Source organism: Carlito syrichta, unplaced genomic scaffold (genome assembly GCF_000164805.1).
Source record: "Carlito syrichta isolate Samal-C Ts95f unplaced genomic scaffold, Tarsius_syrichta-2.0.1 Scaffold311470, whole genome shotgun sequence".
Taxonomy (NCBI): domain Eukaryota; kingdom Metazoa; phylum Chordata; class Mammalia; order Primates; family Tarsiidae; genus Carlito; species Carlito syrichta.
The window spans coordinates 133,556-149,071 of NW_007255566.1; the positions used below are offsets into that span (position 1 = coordinate 133,556).

The 15,516-nt window shown below is 43.1% G+C and overlaps 1 protein-coding gene across 1 annotated transcript in view; it reads left to right on the forward strand.

Moving 5' to 3' along the window:
- The first annotated feature begins 3,024 nt into the window (after positions 1-3,024).
- Positions 3,025-15,516, forward strand: part of PAFAH1B1 (platelet activating factor acetylhydrolase 1b regulatory subunit 1) — a 92,441-nt gene continuing 79,949 nt past the window's right edge. The window contains exon 1 of the mRNA XM_008068670.2: positions 3,025-3,436. The gene's annotated coding sequence lies outside the window, so the exon portion shown is untranslated. The remainder of the gene's footprint in view (positions 3,437-15,516) is intronic.

The window sequence follows — 15,516 nt, forward strand, 5'->3', positions numbered from 1 at the left end:
TGAACCCACGGGCTCAGGCAATCCACTCACCTCAGCCTCCCAAAGGCACGGGATTACAGGCTGAGCCACCGAGTCTGGCCGATTTTTATTTTAGAGATGAGGTCTTGCCAAGTTGCCCAGACTGGTCTTGAACCAGGGTCAGATAATCCTCTCATTTTGGCCTCCCAAAGTGCTGGGATTATAGTCATGAGCCACGGCAGCCAGCCCTTAGTGCTGCTTTTAAATATTGTTACTTGTCTCGGCTGAGAGTTTCACTCTGTTAAGCCTTTGTTTCTATGGACTCCCAATGTTTATGACTTATGAGGATGTCATGATGCTGAGATGAGGAATGACTGGTCTGTTGGACTTGCCTTTACTGACATATCCATGTCTTAGGGAAAGGCAGGTACACACATTAATTAGCTAAAGTTGCCTAGAATGAGTCCCTTTCCAGTTGGGTCATGGCTCTCCTTTAAATGGGACTTTGATTCACACATCTTGTATGCCCAAAAGCGTCTTTGTCACCTTTTACTAATTGCTTTCTATCAAATTTGCACACACAATAATGTACATTTGCCTATAAACTACAGAGGACAGTTTAATTCTCAAAACAATGCTTTAACACTTATACTCATTGTAAACAGATTTTTGCTCCAGAGATACTTTTAGAAGACATTTTGTCCTTTTCTCAATAGCCATATTTTTGGAGCATTCCTTCCAGTCAGCTTATTTGTAGAAGTGGCTTAACTAACACTAATTTTACTGCAGCAATTGAAATAAACGTTTCCATTCTGAAAATGTCTGCTGGAAAAATAAAGATTTGCAATTCAAATGAATGGGGAGATCGTTAGGTTGTGGTAAGTAAAACTGATGTTTACACTTAATGTTTTTTCAAGAAACACCATCCAAAGTGTTCATTATTAAAGGTTTCCTGGATGAATATAGTATATGTTGTATGAATCCTTATAAATTATAATTGAGAGCACAGATGTCCTAATTTTCCATTTCCAATAGGCAAGCATTTATTAAAATGGACCTATCATCTTAGTAACCAACCAAAGAGAAAGTGCATAGAACCACAAAACATTGGTCCACATCACATTAAGATATGAGTTTTCTGTTATCATAAATCATAAATCATAATCCAGAGAGAAAGTTTTATATCTTCTCCCAAAGAGAGTTTATTTGGTTTTTTTTTGGATTTATTGTAGAGATGAGGTCTCATCAAATTGCCCAGGCTGGTCTCAAACCTGTGGGCTCAGGCAATGCTCTCACCTTGGTATCCCAATGTGCTGGGATTATTGGCGTGAGCCACTGCGCTCGGCCTAGTTTATTATTTTTTGAAGGATTGCTATAGAAATAAAAATCTGATGTCAATTTAGTGCATAATTACATATTACAGATTTTAAAGTTTTCTAAATTCCATGAGTCTGAGTTCAAGGTTTATAAGGGTTACCTGTTTGTATTAAATCAGTGTTTATTAATGTGTTTCTGATTTCTTTCTGTGTGATTTTGTTGACTTTTATAACCTTCATTGAAAAAATAAAGAACTGATTTACTCAGCTAATTAAATATTAAGTAGCATATCAGGCAATAATAAATATTTTAAAAGGTAAAAATAAAAGGAGGGTGGATTCTTAGAACAAAGGGATGCTAATTTATTTTATGTTTATTGACTGTTATTGGACCTAAGTATCAGCACAGATGAAAACTCTGTGTCTCATCTTGTCCTTATCTACTAGAAAATATTGGCACTGTAAACTTGGGAAAGATCTTCCAGAGAACATTTTGATTTAGTCCCCTGCCTTCATGAAGGGAAAAACCTACTCTCCATACAACTGCTCAGGTTCCTTTTGAACACATCCAGGGATAGAACCTTTCTTGATAAAAGGAAACTTGTTTTGGTATGGAGGGCAACAGTAAAGGTTACATGAGTTACCTATGAGTCCCTACAAAGGTGAGATACTTTTTGCGTGCAGCATCTCCTCTCCAATTCTCACAAAGACCTTACAAGTTAGTTATCAGGTCTATTTTATGCAGAAAGCAAGGACAAAGAGAGATATGGTAATTTACTTAAAGTCACACTTCTAGCAAGTGGTGGATCAGGGATTCACACATAAGTTGTCTTTCATTAACTCTGCTTCTTCCCAAATGCAGTGTATATATTTACCTAGATAAGGGAAGGGATAAAATTAAAAAGCGTAAGCTCAAGCCTATGTCTCAAGAAAAGAGTTTCCTTGGATAACACAAATTCATGATGAAATAATCTCATTTGATATCTTTTATTAAAAGAATATTCCATATTGAATTATTCAGATCCCCAAATCTTGCTTCTTTAAAATCGGGGGTATCTGTGTGGAATAAATTGACTACAAATTCCCAAGAATTTATAGGGATAAAGTTCCAGGTCTTTCTTTAGGCATCACGTTGGAGACTTGGAAAGTCTCTGATGTGTGACTGAGACCAAGGGAAAGAAGAGCTGAATCACATCTAAAAGCGAATTCTCCTCATTAAAAATCTATAATAAAAAATGAAGACAATTAAGGCATTCCATCTGCCTTTTACCCGCAACAGCTCCTCCTCCCAAGTTAACCAATCTACTCCCCTCGCCTTTTCCCCCCAAACTGGGAAATAATCTCGCAGGCCGGAGGCAGCAGGGGCGGCAGCCTGGCGCTGGCTCCGCTTCCTCTCGCGCCTACCCGGCCCGCAATGCACCGGTGCCAACGGGTCGCTGCAGTCGGCCGGGAGGTGGGAAGGCGTCGTATGAGAGCAAAAGCAGGGCGGGAAGGTGAGCAGGGCCAGAGTTTGTAAGGGGCCACGAAAGCCTGACGAGGGTGTCGGGAAAAAGCCTTTCCCAAGGTTACAGAGGCGTAAGGAGCGTGAGAAGCAGCGCCTCCTGCGCAAACTCGCCCGCCGACCCTCAGCACCGCAGGCCGCCCGCCGGCTAGGCGGAAGGCAGGGCGGCTCAGGGCCCGGCCCAACCCCGCGCATGCGCCGCAGCCCTCCTCCGCTCCTGGCCCCCTCCCCTCCCTCTTCCTGGCGGGTCTGGGGCGGCGGCGGCGGCGCGGTGACGTCAGGGCGTTGGGGCAGCTCCTGTGACAGACAGAGCTGGAGCGGCGGGGCGGCGGCGGAGCCCGGCGGCCGAGATAGCGAGTGAGCGAGCGAACGAGCAGCGACCCGGGGTCTAGGGAGCGAGAAGGAGAAGGAGGGGAGCGCTCGCGCGCGAGCCAGAGAAACCGCGAGCGCCGGGCTTGGGCTCGAGCCCCGGAACGGCTGAGGAGCCCGCCCGCTCCCCTCCCCTCCCCCTCCCCGGGTCCGGGCCCAGCGCGCCATCCTCCCCCTCCCTCCTTCCCTCCCTCCCTCCTTCCTCCCTTCCCTCTCCCTCCCCCCCTCCCCCGCCGGTGGATGGGAGTGAAGGACGGAAGAGGCCCTGCGGAGGCGGCAGTGCAGCGCTCCGGTAAGGCGGCAAGAGTCTTCGTCCACCTCTCTGTGTCCATCGCGCTCGGGCGGCTGCGGGCCCGGCCCGGCGGCCTGACGATGTGGCTGCGCCGGTCCCCTCCCTCCCATTCTCCCCTCCCCCTGCCGCCGCCTCCTCCTTCTTCTTCTCTCCTCGCTCTCAAAATGGCGGCCGCGACGGCCGTTGAGTGAGAGACACGGGAGGAGGGGGGCTGGCCGGGAAGGGCGCTGCCCTTGCTCCTCTCCTCCCCGGCCCTGGTTCTAGGGGTGCCGGGGCCGCCGCGACTCCACCCGCGGCCCTCCCCGAGACGGAATCGCCCTCCTCCCTCGGTGACTTAGCAGGAAAAGTATTCTTGGGTAGGAAGGGCGTGGGGAGCAGGTCACTCTCAGATCTTGGGGAAAGAGCTCGTCCCTCCTCTCCCCGGCCTTGAAGGCGAGCTCCACAGCCCCCACCCCACCCGCGGTAGTCGGCTTGGGAACGGGGCTCAGCCCGCGTTGCCCGCGGTACTCACTGGGCCTTCCAGGCATTCCGTCCCCACCTGTCCTTAGGATGGGGTTGACCTGAGGAGGATGGCCCATCACCTCCCTGGCCCCCCAGTGTGATGGTCCAGCCTCTGCACCCACCGAGCAGTCTGCAGCATCCACCCACCGAATCCTACAGGATTTTCTTTTCTGCCACCGGCTCCTCGAACAGGAGTTGCCTTTTGACGTTGTTACATTGAGCTTCGAGGCCCTCTGCCATTCTCTTTCATCTAATCTAATCTCCCCACTCCTTGGGAGACGCAGTGCCTGTAGATATTTACCCTCTTGTAGCCTCCCAGGAGAGAAAATGCCTTTGAGGTGGTGGGCACATTTGGACTCTACCTCTCTAAACATAACTGTAGGGAGGAAGAGGTTTTCAATATCTGATAGGAGAGAGCAAGGTGCCTTGGCTTTATTTGTTATTTTGCCTTTCTTCAGTGATTTAGCAAGAAACTCCTCGGAAAGAGGGCAGGAAATTTTCTGTTGGTTGAGATTTGGTTCCAGTTTGTATCAGTACTTTGCTTAAGAAATTGTGCTTTTGGAGAGAGGGACCAGATTTGTGACTTGTTCTCAATGGGCGATGTCTTGCCAAGCCCCCCCCCCTTTCCCTTAAGAGGCAATCAGGAGAAATAGAGATATTACTATTATTACGACCACCACTTTAATCACACAGTCCTTGAGATTCATAACGTTTTAAAGCCTAAACAAAAATTTTGTACCATTTTTGGCAATTCTGTTTTTGTTGGGGGGGTGGGTTGTTTTGTGTGAATTTCTTTTTGAGGCTAGGGTGGAGGAGACAGTCCTTTCATACCAGTAATAATGTCATCCCTCCCCTTTTGCCACAGCAGTGTTTGCTTAATTTTTTTTTTTTTTTTGCTGCAGCAGAGCTTGATTGCTGCGGGGTCCAATCTCTTAATCAGGAAAATTTCCTGCTTGGTTATGTCGGTAGTGATGTTGAATACATATTAAAAGCTTTTACTTAAAAAATTCTGATATGGTTTTAAGGCATTAGCCAGCTTTTAATCTCTAATGTGTGTTTTTCAGGACACAGTTATGCAAAATAATTGGCAGTTGCAAATTGCAGTTTTTATTAAAGCAGAAGCATAATCTGCATTTAGTGTGATTTATTCTTTCACGTTCATAAGTGATCATAAATGATCATTGTTTGGATTGTTCAAAAGAGGAGTATCTCCTAAAAGAAATTTAAAGCTTTTTTTAAAAATTAGAGAAAGGAACCCAGTTTTTCACACAAAATATTTTTGGATATGTTGATTTTGATGGAGCAAGCTCTGATTTGGTACCTCTCCTCCCCCCCACTTCCTTTTTAAAAAATGGGCTAATATTTGTGGATACTGTGAACAGCCATTGAGCCGAGAAGACTGGGTGGAGTAAGGAAGCAGAAGCTGTGAAATGCTAGATTGCCCTTTCATAGCGTCTTTCTCTTGCTTATGTTTTGTGAGGTTATTTGATACTAATTGTTGTTGCAACAAAGGCATTTCTCTATAGTAAATCTTAAAATCTCATCCTTTCCACCTTTTTTTTTGTAAGATGGGCATGGAATTACTGGGATAAAAAGCAATGTTCCTGCTTTAAAGCAGGCACTTATTGTCTCTACATTTGTCTGTGTGTGTGTGTGTGTGTGTGTGTGTGTGTGTGTGTGTGTGTGTATGTATAAAGATACATACACACATATATACATACTTGTTAATGGTTTTAATTTTTCTAGTCAAATATGTGTAAATTAATAAATGTCAAATATTTGGTAAGAAATAGTAGTAGGTACAGGTATACTGTAAAAATCTAATAAGAATAATACAGTTGTTTCCTTTTACTTCAGTTTGCATTAAAACAGTAGATCTATTTGAGATTTTAAAATAATAAACATCAAATAGGAGAAAAGGGATAATTTGTATTAAAGACTGTTTATCTAGACCTTTTCTCTTGTTTTGGCCCTTTGAAAAGGACCTTTTTGTGAGATACTACCATAAGAGAAGGTAGGTCACTGTAATATCTTATATCAAGCATTCGTATGAGTAGAGATCTTAAAAAGAATTTCAAATTTATGTGGTAAATGTGATTTTGACGAGTCTTGTGAATGTTTGTCAGTGTGATAGAGTTTAACATTTTTGTTCTTTTAAAAATGATTAGGAAGTAGAAGGGTTAATATAGTGAAGAAATGAGTAAGGTTGGGAATGATAATTCATTATATTACGTGTCTTACATATCCCAGTCACTACTATTTGTAGATATAAAAGCACACTGGGAGTGGTGATTTTCCAGTAGATTATTAGTTGATCAGAAGCTTAGCATAATTTGGCCTAAGTGAGTTTTAGTTCCAGATGTGTGTATGTGTAAGTTTCTTGGTACATGTGGCAGAGTCTTATGCTTAATTTGAAAATCAGCGTTTTACATTTTTCATAATTCCATATTTATAAAACTTTTAATGTGGTTGGGACGACTTTAGTTTTTAGGAGAATTACTTGGTATCTATTTTTCCACATAAGATCTCTGGTGTTAAAGAGATTTCAAGATGTTTCTGGGAAGGAAAAATTCAGTATCATAACTTTTGGTTTTCTAGCTAGAATATCCAGGTTTATTGTCTATATTCTGTTTTTTTTAAAAAGAATATAAATGCTTCTCTCTTGGATATATACTAAGTAATAGATTTCACTTATATATACATATATATGTAAATGACTTTATTTTATGGCTTATATTTTAAATATCCAGGAAAAAATGACACCTTTTTGTTTACATGTGGTTCATGTTATTCACAATTTTTCATCTTAATAAATAGGCCACGAAGACTATGGAAGTTGTCAACATTAAGATGGAGATGCTTTAGAAAACAAACCCAAAGCAAAGTCTCAGGCCACACTGAATTTTCCAATTCTTCCCAATGAGTTCTAAAGCAGTGAGTCATGCAGTCTTTTGCCAAAGGTCCAGACTTGAAGCTCACTTGGTTTTAAACCAAGCTGGCCATTTCTTCTTGTGGTCCTAAAAGAGATCTTTTTACTTGCCTCTAAAGTCTCTTATGAAAATATTTCATTATGACAGGTTACCTGTTTTTATGTACTTTGGAAAGAAATAGTTAAGTTTTGAAGTGGAAATTCTTTGCCACTGTTCTTACATCTTTGGTAGTGGAGCTGTTTATTTTTTACTTGTAAAGTTTGCTCTATTTAAAATTAATAGAATGCAGTATGAATTCTGAAAAGGTAAACCTACTGTTCTCCTGAAGATGTTTAGCTGTAGAGTGGATCTTAATTGTTGAAAGCCAAACATTTTGAAAAATCTGTGTTTCATGAAGATGCTGTATTATGTAAACCTTATCGTTAACTGCAGTGAAGGCTTTTTGGATTGTTCTAGCTTTGTAGGTTGTTTGGTATGACACTTTGGCTACTCATTTAAATGGAACCTTAGCTTAACTTTTAGTATGTATTTAATTTTTAACTTTGGCATGTATATATATATACACACACACACACTTTTTTTTTTTTTTTGAGTTGGAGTCTCACTCTATCGCCCAGGCTAGAGTGCAGTGGCATGCTCATGACCACCTTAGCGTCGACCTGCTGGGCTCCGGCAGTCCTTCCACCTCAGCCTTCCAAGTAGCCGGAACAACAGGGTGTGCTACCATGCCTGGCTAATTTTTGATTTTTATTGTAGAGACACGGCTCAGGCAATCCACTCGCCTCAGTCTCCTAAATTGCTGGGATAACAGGCTGGGCCACGGAACCTGGCCCTAACTGATAATTTTTAGATTCATTGGATGTAGGCATCATGGCACTTGTGATTTTGATGTATTGTTTTCTCTTTAAAAGATGGTGGAGGCCATTGCCTTGCTAAGCTATGGTCTGGCCATGTGTTCTTTGAGCTGTGGCCAGGCCATGTTTTCCTATGCTTTGGCCCGCTCCCCTACCTTGGGGAGGTGAATCTCCTCTTTCTCTAATTAACTTTCGAAATAAACTATATTTTCTAATCTAAAAAAAAAATAATAATAAAGATGGTGGCTGTGTTGAAACTTACCTACTTAGGACTAATCTGTGCTTTTGTGAAGGGTATTCTCTAAAATATTGTCATAAATATTTTTCTAGAAATTGTAAATTTTGAACCTGTTTGAATTTGTTCTGTCAGCTGCTTTTTTGAGATAGTTTGGTATTTTTATGGATGCAAGAACTAAAATCCAGAGACTTTCTTTTCCTAGGGTCACATGTTAGGTTAATGACTAAAATGAGGTAGATATTATAGGCATTGAACCACTTGGGTATTGCTTTGCATGATCACACATGCCTTTTTCTTTTTATAACTATTGGACTCCTTATCTTTGTTAATTTCGTTCTTTTTAAGATGGTGAAAATTAGTGGTATTTATTGCCTGTATCATTTAAATTGGCATTTGTTGGTATATCTTGTATTGGTGACTATTTTGCAGGCCTAAGACCTAAGACATTTGAATAGCATCTCCCAGAAAGTGCCTAATACTGATTTACAGATAGTATTAATAAGTAAAGAAATAATACTTGTTGCATTTGATTGAATGCAGGGTTATATGAAAGGAAATGTGCTTTCCTAAAGAGTTTTGTAATAGTTAACTCAACAGTGATCTCTTGAGAATTAAGGTGACAATTAAAGGTGAGGAGGGAATTTCCTATGCAGAGATTTTATGTTGTCCCAGGTAACAGGGTCACACTTCAGCAAAATCCTCACGTATCAGAAGAGAATTAACTCAGCCGGACAAATTATCTATACGTTTTGATTAACTGCTTTTGGAGTGTTTATTTTGACAAGAATTGACAGTTAACTGAAGCTGTTAAGAACTTTTCTAGGATACTGTCTTCATAACAGTGAAATTAATCTGGGAAAATTTAATTTTTGAAATCATTGTAGAAAGATTTATGTTTATTAAGATTTTACAAGTGAATGAATCCATTTTTAATCTAAGGTAAAGATAGAAGATATGTTTATGATACTAGTGTTTTATCATATTCATATTTTCATATTTTTATTTGATCAAAAATATACTGACTACAAGAAGGTGGAGGTAATAAGTCAGTTGTATTGATTTAGTATTTTTGGTTAGCTTATTTATTTATTTATTTTTAGTTGAAGTTTCACTCTGTCACCCAGACTGGAGTGCAGTGGCATGGTTATTGCTCACTGTAGCCTCGACCTTGTGGATTCAGGAGATCCTTCTGCCTCTGTCTCCTGAGTAGCTGGGACTACAGGCATGCCACCAAGCCTGCTTAATATTTTTTTTGTGTAGAGGTGAGGTCTCAAATGTTGCCTAGGCTGTTTGCAAACTCCTGGGCTGAAGCAATCCTCTCACCTCAGCCTCCCACGGTGGTTACAGGTGTGAGCTACTTATTTATTTATTTATTTTTGAGTTGGTGTGAGCTATTTATTTATTTTTGAGTTGGAGTCTCACTCTGTCGCCCAGGCTGGAGTGCAGTGGCATGATCTCTGCTCACTGTAGCCTCAACCTGCTGGGCCCAGACAATCTTCCCATCTCAACTTTCTAAGTAGTTGGAACTACAGTACACATTACCTTGCCCTGCTCATATTTTGGTTTATTGTAGAAATGATGTCTCGCCAAGTTGCTAAGGTTGGTCTCGAACTCGTGGGCTCAGGCAATCCTCTCACCTCAGCCTCCCAAGGTGCTGGGATTATAGGCGTGAGCCACCGAGCCTGGCCCGCCTACTTATTTTTTAAGGGTGGGAAAAGGCTATACATTTAGCATTGCCAGAGAAAATTAAATAAGCTGTTGACTAAAACCATATATGAACATCTTACTTACTTTTCTGCCCTGCCCCCTGTACACTGCATCTACATATGAATATTTTAGATTCTAATCCTAACTCCAGCAATTTACTGTCAATGTGCCTTAGGCAAAAGCCTCAGTTTCCTATCTATAAATAAATTATGTTGACAGTATCTTACTCCTCAGGTATTTGTGATTTTTTTTTTTTTTTAAATCAGAGTCTTTGTCGCACAGGCTGGAGTCTTGATCTCCTGGACTTAGGTGGTCCTTCTGCCTCATCCTCCTGAGTATCTGGGAGTACAGGTGTGTGCCACCATGACAGGTTTTTTTTTTTTTTTGAGTTGGAGTCTCACTCTGTCGCCCAGACTGGAATGCAGTGGCCGCTCCCGGCCACCGCAGCCTCAACCTGCTGGGTTCCGGCAATCCTTCCGCCTCAGCCTTCCAAGTAGCTGGAACTACAGGCGTGCTCTACCATGCCCGGCTGATTTTTGATTTATTGTAGAGATGAGGTCTCGCCAAGTTGCCCAGGCGTGTCTCGAACCCGCGGGCTCAGGCAATCCACTCATCTCGGCCTCCCAAAGTGCTGGGATTACAGACTGAGCCACCGAGCCTGGCCTTGCCAGGTTTTTAAAAAAAATTTTTTTGTAGAGGTGACGTCTTGTTTTGTTGCGCAGGCTGATCTTGAACTCCTGGGCTCAAGCAACCTTCCGCTTCAGCCTCCCAAATTGCTGGGATTGCAGGCATGAGCTACCATGCCCAGCCATTTGTGATTATTAAATGATAAAAAGAGCCAGGCTCGGTGGCTCAGCCTGTAATCCCGCGCTTTGGGAGGCTGAGGTGAGTGGTTTGCCTGAGCCTGTGGTTTCGAGACCTGCCTGGGCAACTTGGACCTCATCTCTACAGTAAATCAAAAAATTAGCCGGGCATCGTAACACGTGCCTGTAGTTCCAGCTACTTGGAAGGCTGAGGTGGAAGGGTCGTCGGAGCCCAGCAAGTCAAGGCTCTGGTGGTGGTGAGCCTGCCACTCCACTCCAACCTGGGCAACAGAGTGAGACTACAACTCAAAAACAAAAAAAAACCACTTTATTTTGGACTAATTTTAGAAGGACAGAATAGTTGTAAGGATAGTGCATAGAGTTCTTGAGTATACCCTACACTGAATTTTACCTGTTGTTAACATTTTACCTTTCTGTGTTAACATTTGTCAAAATTTAAAAAATAGCCTTGGTATATTGCTATTAGCTAAACTTAAGTGAGACTATTTGGACTTCACTAGTTTTTTCATTAATTTCTTCTCTTCTGTTTGAGATTCATTCTAAGGTACTACATTGTATTTGGTTGTCATGTCTTCTCAATCTCTTCTGACCTGTGATAGTTCTCAGTCTTTTTTTTATGACCTTGACAGTCTTGAGTAGTACTGGTCACAGGCCTGTAGAGTGTCCCCCAAACTGAATTTGTCTGATTTTTTTTTCGTGATTTAGACTGGGGCTATGGGTTTTTGGAACAAAATGCCACAGAGGCAAAGCACACTTCTCATCACAATATTACCAGGGGCTACATGATACCGACAAACACCACTGGTAGTGTTAATCTTTGTCACTTGCTTAATGTGCTATTTTTTTTTTTGAGTTGGAGTCTCACTCTGTTGCCCAGACTGGAGTGCAGTGGCCGCTCCTGGCCACCGCAGCCTCAACCTGCTGGGCTCCGGCGATCTTTCTGCCTCAGCCTTCCAAGTAGCTGAAACTACAGGCGCACGCTACCACACCCGGCTAATTTTTTGATTTATTGTAGAGATGAGGTCTCGCCAAGTTGCTCAGGCAATCCACTCACCTCAACCTCCCAAGGCGCGGGATTACAGGCTGAGCCACCGAACCCGGCTCAGACATTAAATTTTAAAGCTCCAAAATAATCTTTGACTCTACATCCCTAAGGAGTGGGCTGTCCTCTACAGCTTTTCTGGGCACAGCCCACATGGCTGCTCTCACAGGTTGAGGTTGAATGCCTGTGACTTTTTTTAGGCTATGGGTGCAGTCTACTGTTGGCTCTACCATCCTGGGCCTCAAGGGCCGCTGCCATGTTCCCATAGCTCCACTAGGCAGTGTCCCTGGTGGGAACTCTACCTGGGAGCTCCAGCCCCATGCTACCCTAGATAAGACTGTCTGCCTGGGCACCCAGGCTTTCCCATACATCCTTTGAAATCTAAGTGAAAGCTGCCACTTCTGCACTCTTGCGTTCTGTGTGCCAGCAAGCTTGGCACTGTGTAGAGCCCTACCTGGGACCCTTTGAGCTGTTTGGGGAGCCAGAGTAGGTGGGATACAGGAGCAGTGCCCTGGTCCTGGTCCCTGAAGCCATTCTTGACTCAGTAGGCTAGTGGGCCTGTGAGGCCTCTTTCATGTTAATCTCTCCAGCCAAGTGGTTGCTTCACAGCCCACTTTAATTCCTCTCTTGAAAAATGCTCTTTCCTTCTTTACCCACCAGGTTGCGAAGTTTCCAGATTTTTGCACTCTATTTCTCTTTTTATTTAAGTCTCAACTTTAAGTCATGTATTTGCTCCCATATCTGATCATGGGTTCTTAGAAGCAGCCATATCTTCAGTGCTTTGATACTTACTCATCCCAGATATCCTGTCATCCCTCTCAAGTTCAGTTTCCACAATGCCCTCGGGCATGGATGCAATGTGGCCAGGTTCTTTCTAAGGCATAACCAGGGTGACTTTTCTCCAGTGCCCAATAAGTTCCTCGTTTCCATCTGAGATCTTGTCAGCCCGGAATTCATTGTCCATATTTCTATCAGCATTTTGTTTATGAACACTTAACCAATCTCTAATAAGTTCTGAACTTTCCTTGTCTTCCTATTTTCTGAGTTCTCCAAACTTTTCCAATCTTTGCTAGCTACCCAGTTCCAAGGCTCCTTATACATTTTCAGGTGTCTTTATAGCAACATCCCACTCTTTAGTACCAGTTTTCTTTATTAGTCTGTTTTACGTCACTGTAAAGAAATACCTGAGGCTGGGTGATTTATAAAGAAAAAAGGTAGCCGGGCTTGGTGGCTCAACCTGTAATCCCGTGCTTTGGGTGGCTGAGGTGAGTGAATTGCCTAAGCCCGCGGGTTCGAGACCCGCCTGGGCAACTTGGCGAGACCTCATCTCTACAATAAATCAAAAAATTGGCCAGGTGTGGTAGCGCGTGCCTGTAGTTCCAGCTACTTGGAAGGCTAAGGCGGAAGGATCGCCGGAGGCCAGCAGGTTGAGACTGTGGTGGCTGGGAGCGGCCACTGCACTCCAGTCTGGGCGACAGAGTGAGACTCTAACTCAAAAAAAAAGAAAAAAGGTTTAGCTCGCATTTCTTCCTGTCACTGGCCTCTGTTTGGCTTCTGGTGAGATCTTGGGAAGCTTTTACTCCTGGTGGAAGGCAAGGGGAGCTGGTAGTGGGAGCAGGCTTGTCACATTGTGAGAGTGGAAATAAGAGAGCCCTAGTTTTTTTAAGCAGTATTTTTTTTTTTTTGAGTTGGAGTCTCACTCTATCACCGGCTGGGCTTCCGCCTCAGCCTTCCCAGTAGCTGGAACTACAGGCACGCGCTACTATGCCCGGCTCATTTTGATCTATTGTAGAGATGAGGTCTCGCCAAGTTGCCCAGGCAGATCTCGAACCCGTGGGCTCAGGCAATTCACTCACCTCAGCCTCCCAAAGGCGTGAGATTACAGGCTGAGCCACCAAGCCCAGCTTTAAACAGTATTTTAACATGCATAGTAGTTAGACTACTATGAGGTAGATAGAATAAAGACTAGAGAAAGCCTTTGAAGAAGCTACATTTAAATGCATTATATATCCCTCGAAAAAGTACTCTGAGAATAAAGTTCAGTGTTGTTATCCAGACTTATGTTGGGTTACTTGGACTGTGAATAAGTTGGAATCTTTGGCCGGATATGGTGGCTTATGTCTGTAACCATAGCACTTTGGGTGGCCGAGGTGGATGGAGGATGGCTTGAGCCTAGGAGTTCAAGACCAGCTGGGACAACATAGCGAAACCTCATCTTTACCCTAAAAAAATTTTAGAGATGAGCTCTCCATTTTGAGGCTTGTTTAAAAGGGAGACTTTTGTGATCTGAGGAGCAAAAAGCATACTGTGTCTTTTTCATTTGTTCTATGTGAATATTTGAATTCATGCTGTTCTTCTTTTTCCTAAAAAGGTTTTAAATATTGCAGCAGAAAATAAGATATTTTGATAGATTATGCTTATTTTAAAAACAGAACTGAGCTGTGCTCGGTGGCTCAGCCTGTAATCCTGCGCTTTGTGAGGCTGAGGTGAGTGGATTGCCCGAGCCCGCGGGTTCAAGACCCGCCTGGGCAACTTGGCGAGACCTCATCTCTACAATAAATAAAAAAAAATTAGCCGGGCGTGGTAGAGTACGCCTGTAGTTCCAGCTACTTGGAAGGCTGAGGCGGAAGGATCGCCAGAGCCCAGCAGGTCAAGGCTGCGGTGGCCGGGAACGTGCCACTGCACTCCAGTCTGGGCGACAGAGTGAGACTCCAACTCAAAAAAGAAAAAAGAAAAAGAAAAATAGAACTGGTAGATCTATGTCCGCAAAGGCGTATTTTATATTAAAAAGAATTTATAATTTGGGGCAACGTAATTTTTGAGAATGATAGATGTTAAAGTTTTTTTTTTCTTTCTAATTTTTGATTTATTGTAGAGATGAGGTCTCGTCACATTGCTTGGGCTGGTCTCAAACCTGTGGGCTCAGGGAATCCACTCACCTCGGCCTCCCAAAGTGGTGGGATAACAGGCTGAGCCACTGAACCTGACCTTTTTTGTTTGTTTATTTTAAGAGATGGGGTCTTGCTCTGTTGCCCAGGTTGGAGTGCAGTGGCATGATCGTTGCTCTTGAGCTGAAGAAATCCTGCCTCAGCCTCTCAAGTAGCTTGGACTACAGATTTGAGCCACTGTCCCTGGCTCAGAATTTCTGCTTTTAAAAAAATTGGCCAGGGCCATTGCCTTGCTAGAGTCTGGTGTGGCCATGTGCTCTTTGAGCTATGGCTGTCACCATGCTTCCTGGCTTTGGCCCCCACCCCGACCTTGGGGAGGTGAACCTTCTCTCTCCCTTCTCTTTCTCTAATTTACTTTTAAATAAACTATATGTTTTAATCTAAAAAAAAAAAATTGGCCAGATGTGGTGGCTCACACCTGTAATCCCAGCAGGTGATTTGAGAGGCTGAAGCAGGAGGATCACTTGAGCCCAGGAGCTTGAGACCAGGCTAGGCAAAATAGCAAGACCTTGTGTCTAAAAAAATTAAAAATTAGCCAGGTGTCATGGTACATGGTGTAGTACCAGCTACTTGGGAAGCTGAGGCAGAAGGATCGCCTGAGCCCAAGAGGTTGAGGCTGTGGTGATCATGTCGCTGCACTCCAGTCTGGGTGATAAAGTGAGATTTTGACTCAAAAACAAAACAAGAAAATTATCCAACGCTAATACATGCTTTTGTTTTTCTTATAAATTTTCACCATTTTTCTCTCTAGCAAACATTTATTTAGCTGTATTATATATTAAACTGAAATATGATTGTCAGTTTCGACCTTCAAAGGTCTTAAAGTTTATAAAAACATTTAATTTGCAAAGGTGCCGTGTGTGTTTGTGTGTGTGTGTGTGTGTGTGTGTGTGTGTGTGTGTGTGTGTAGTATATGTATAAGACTATGCTATAATCAAAATATGTACTTGATGATATGAAAGTCTAGAGTTTTTGGCTGGGCTTGGTGGCTCAGCCTGTAATCCCAGCGCTTTGGGAGGCTGAGGTGAGTGGATTG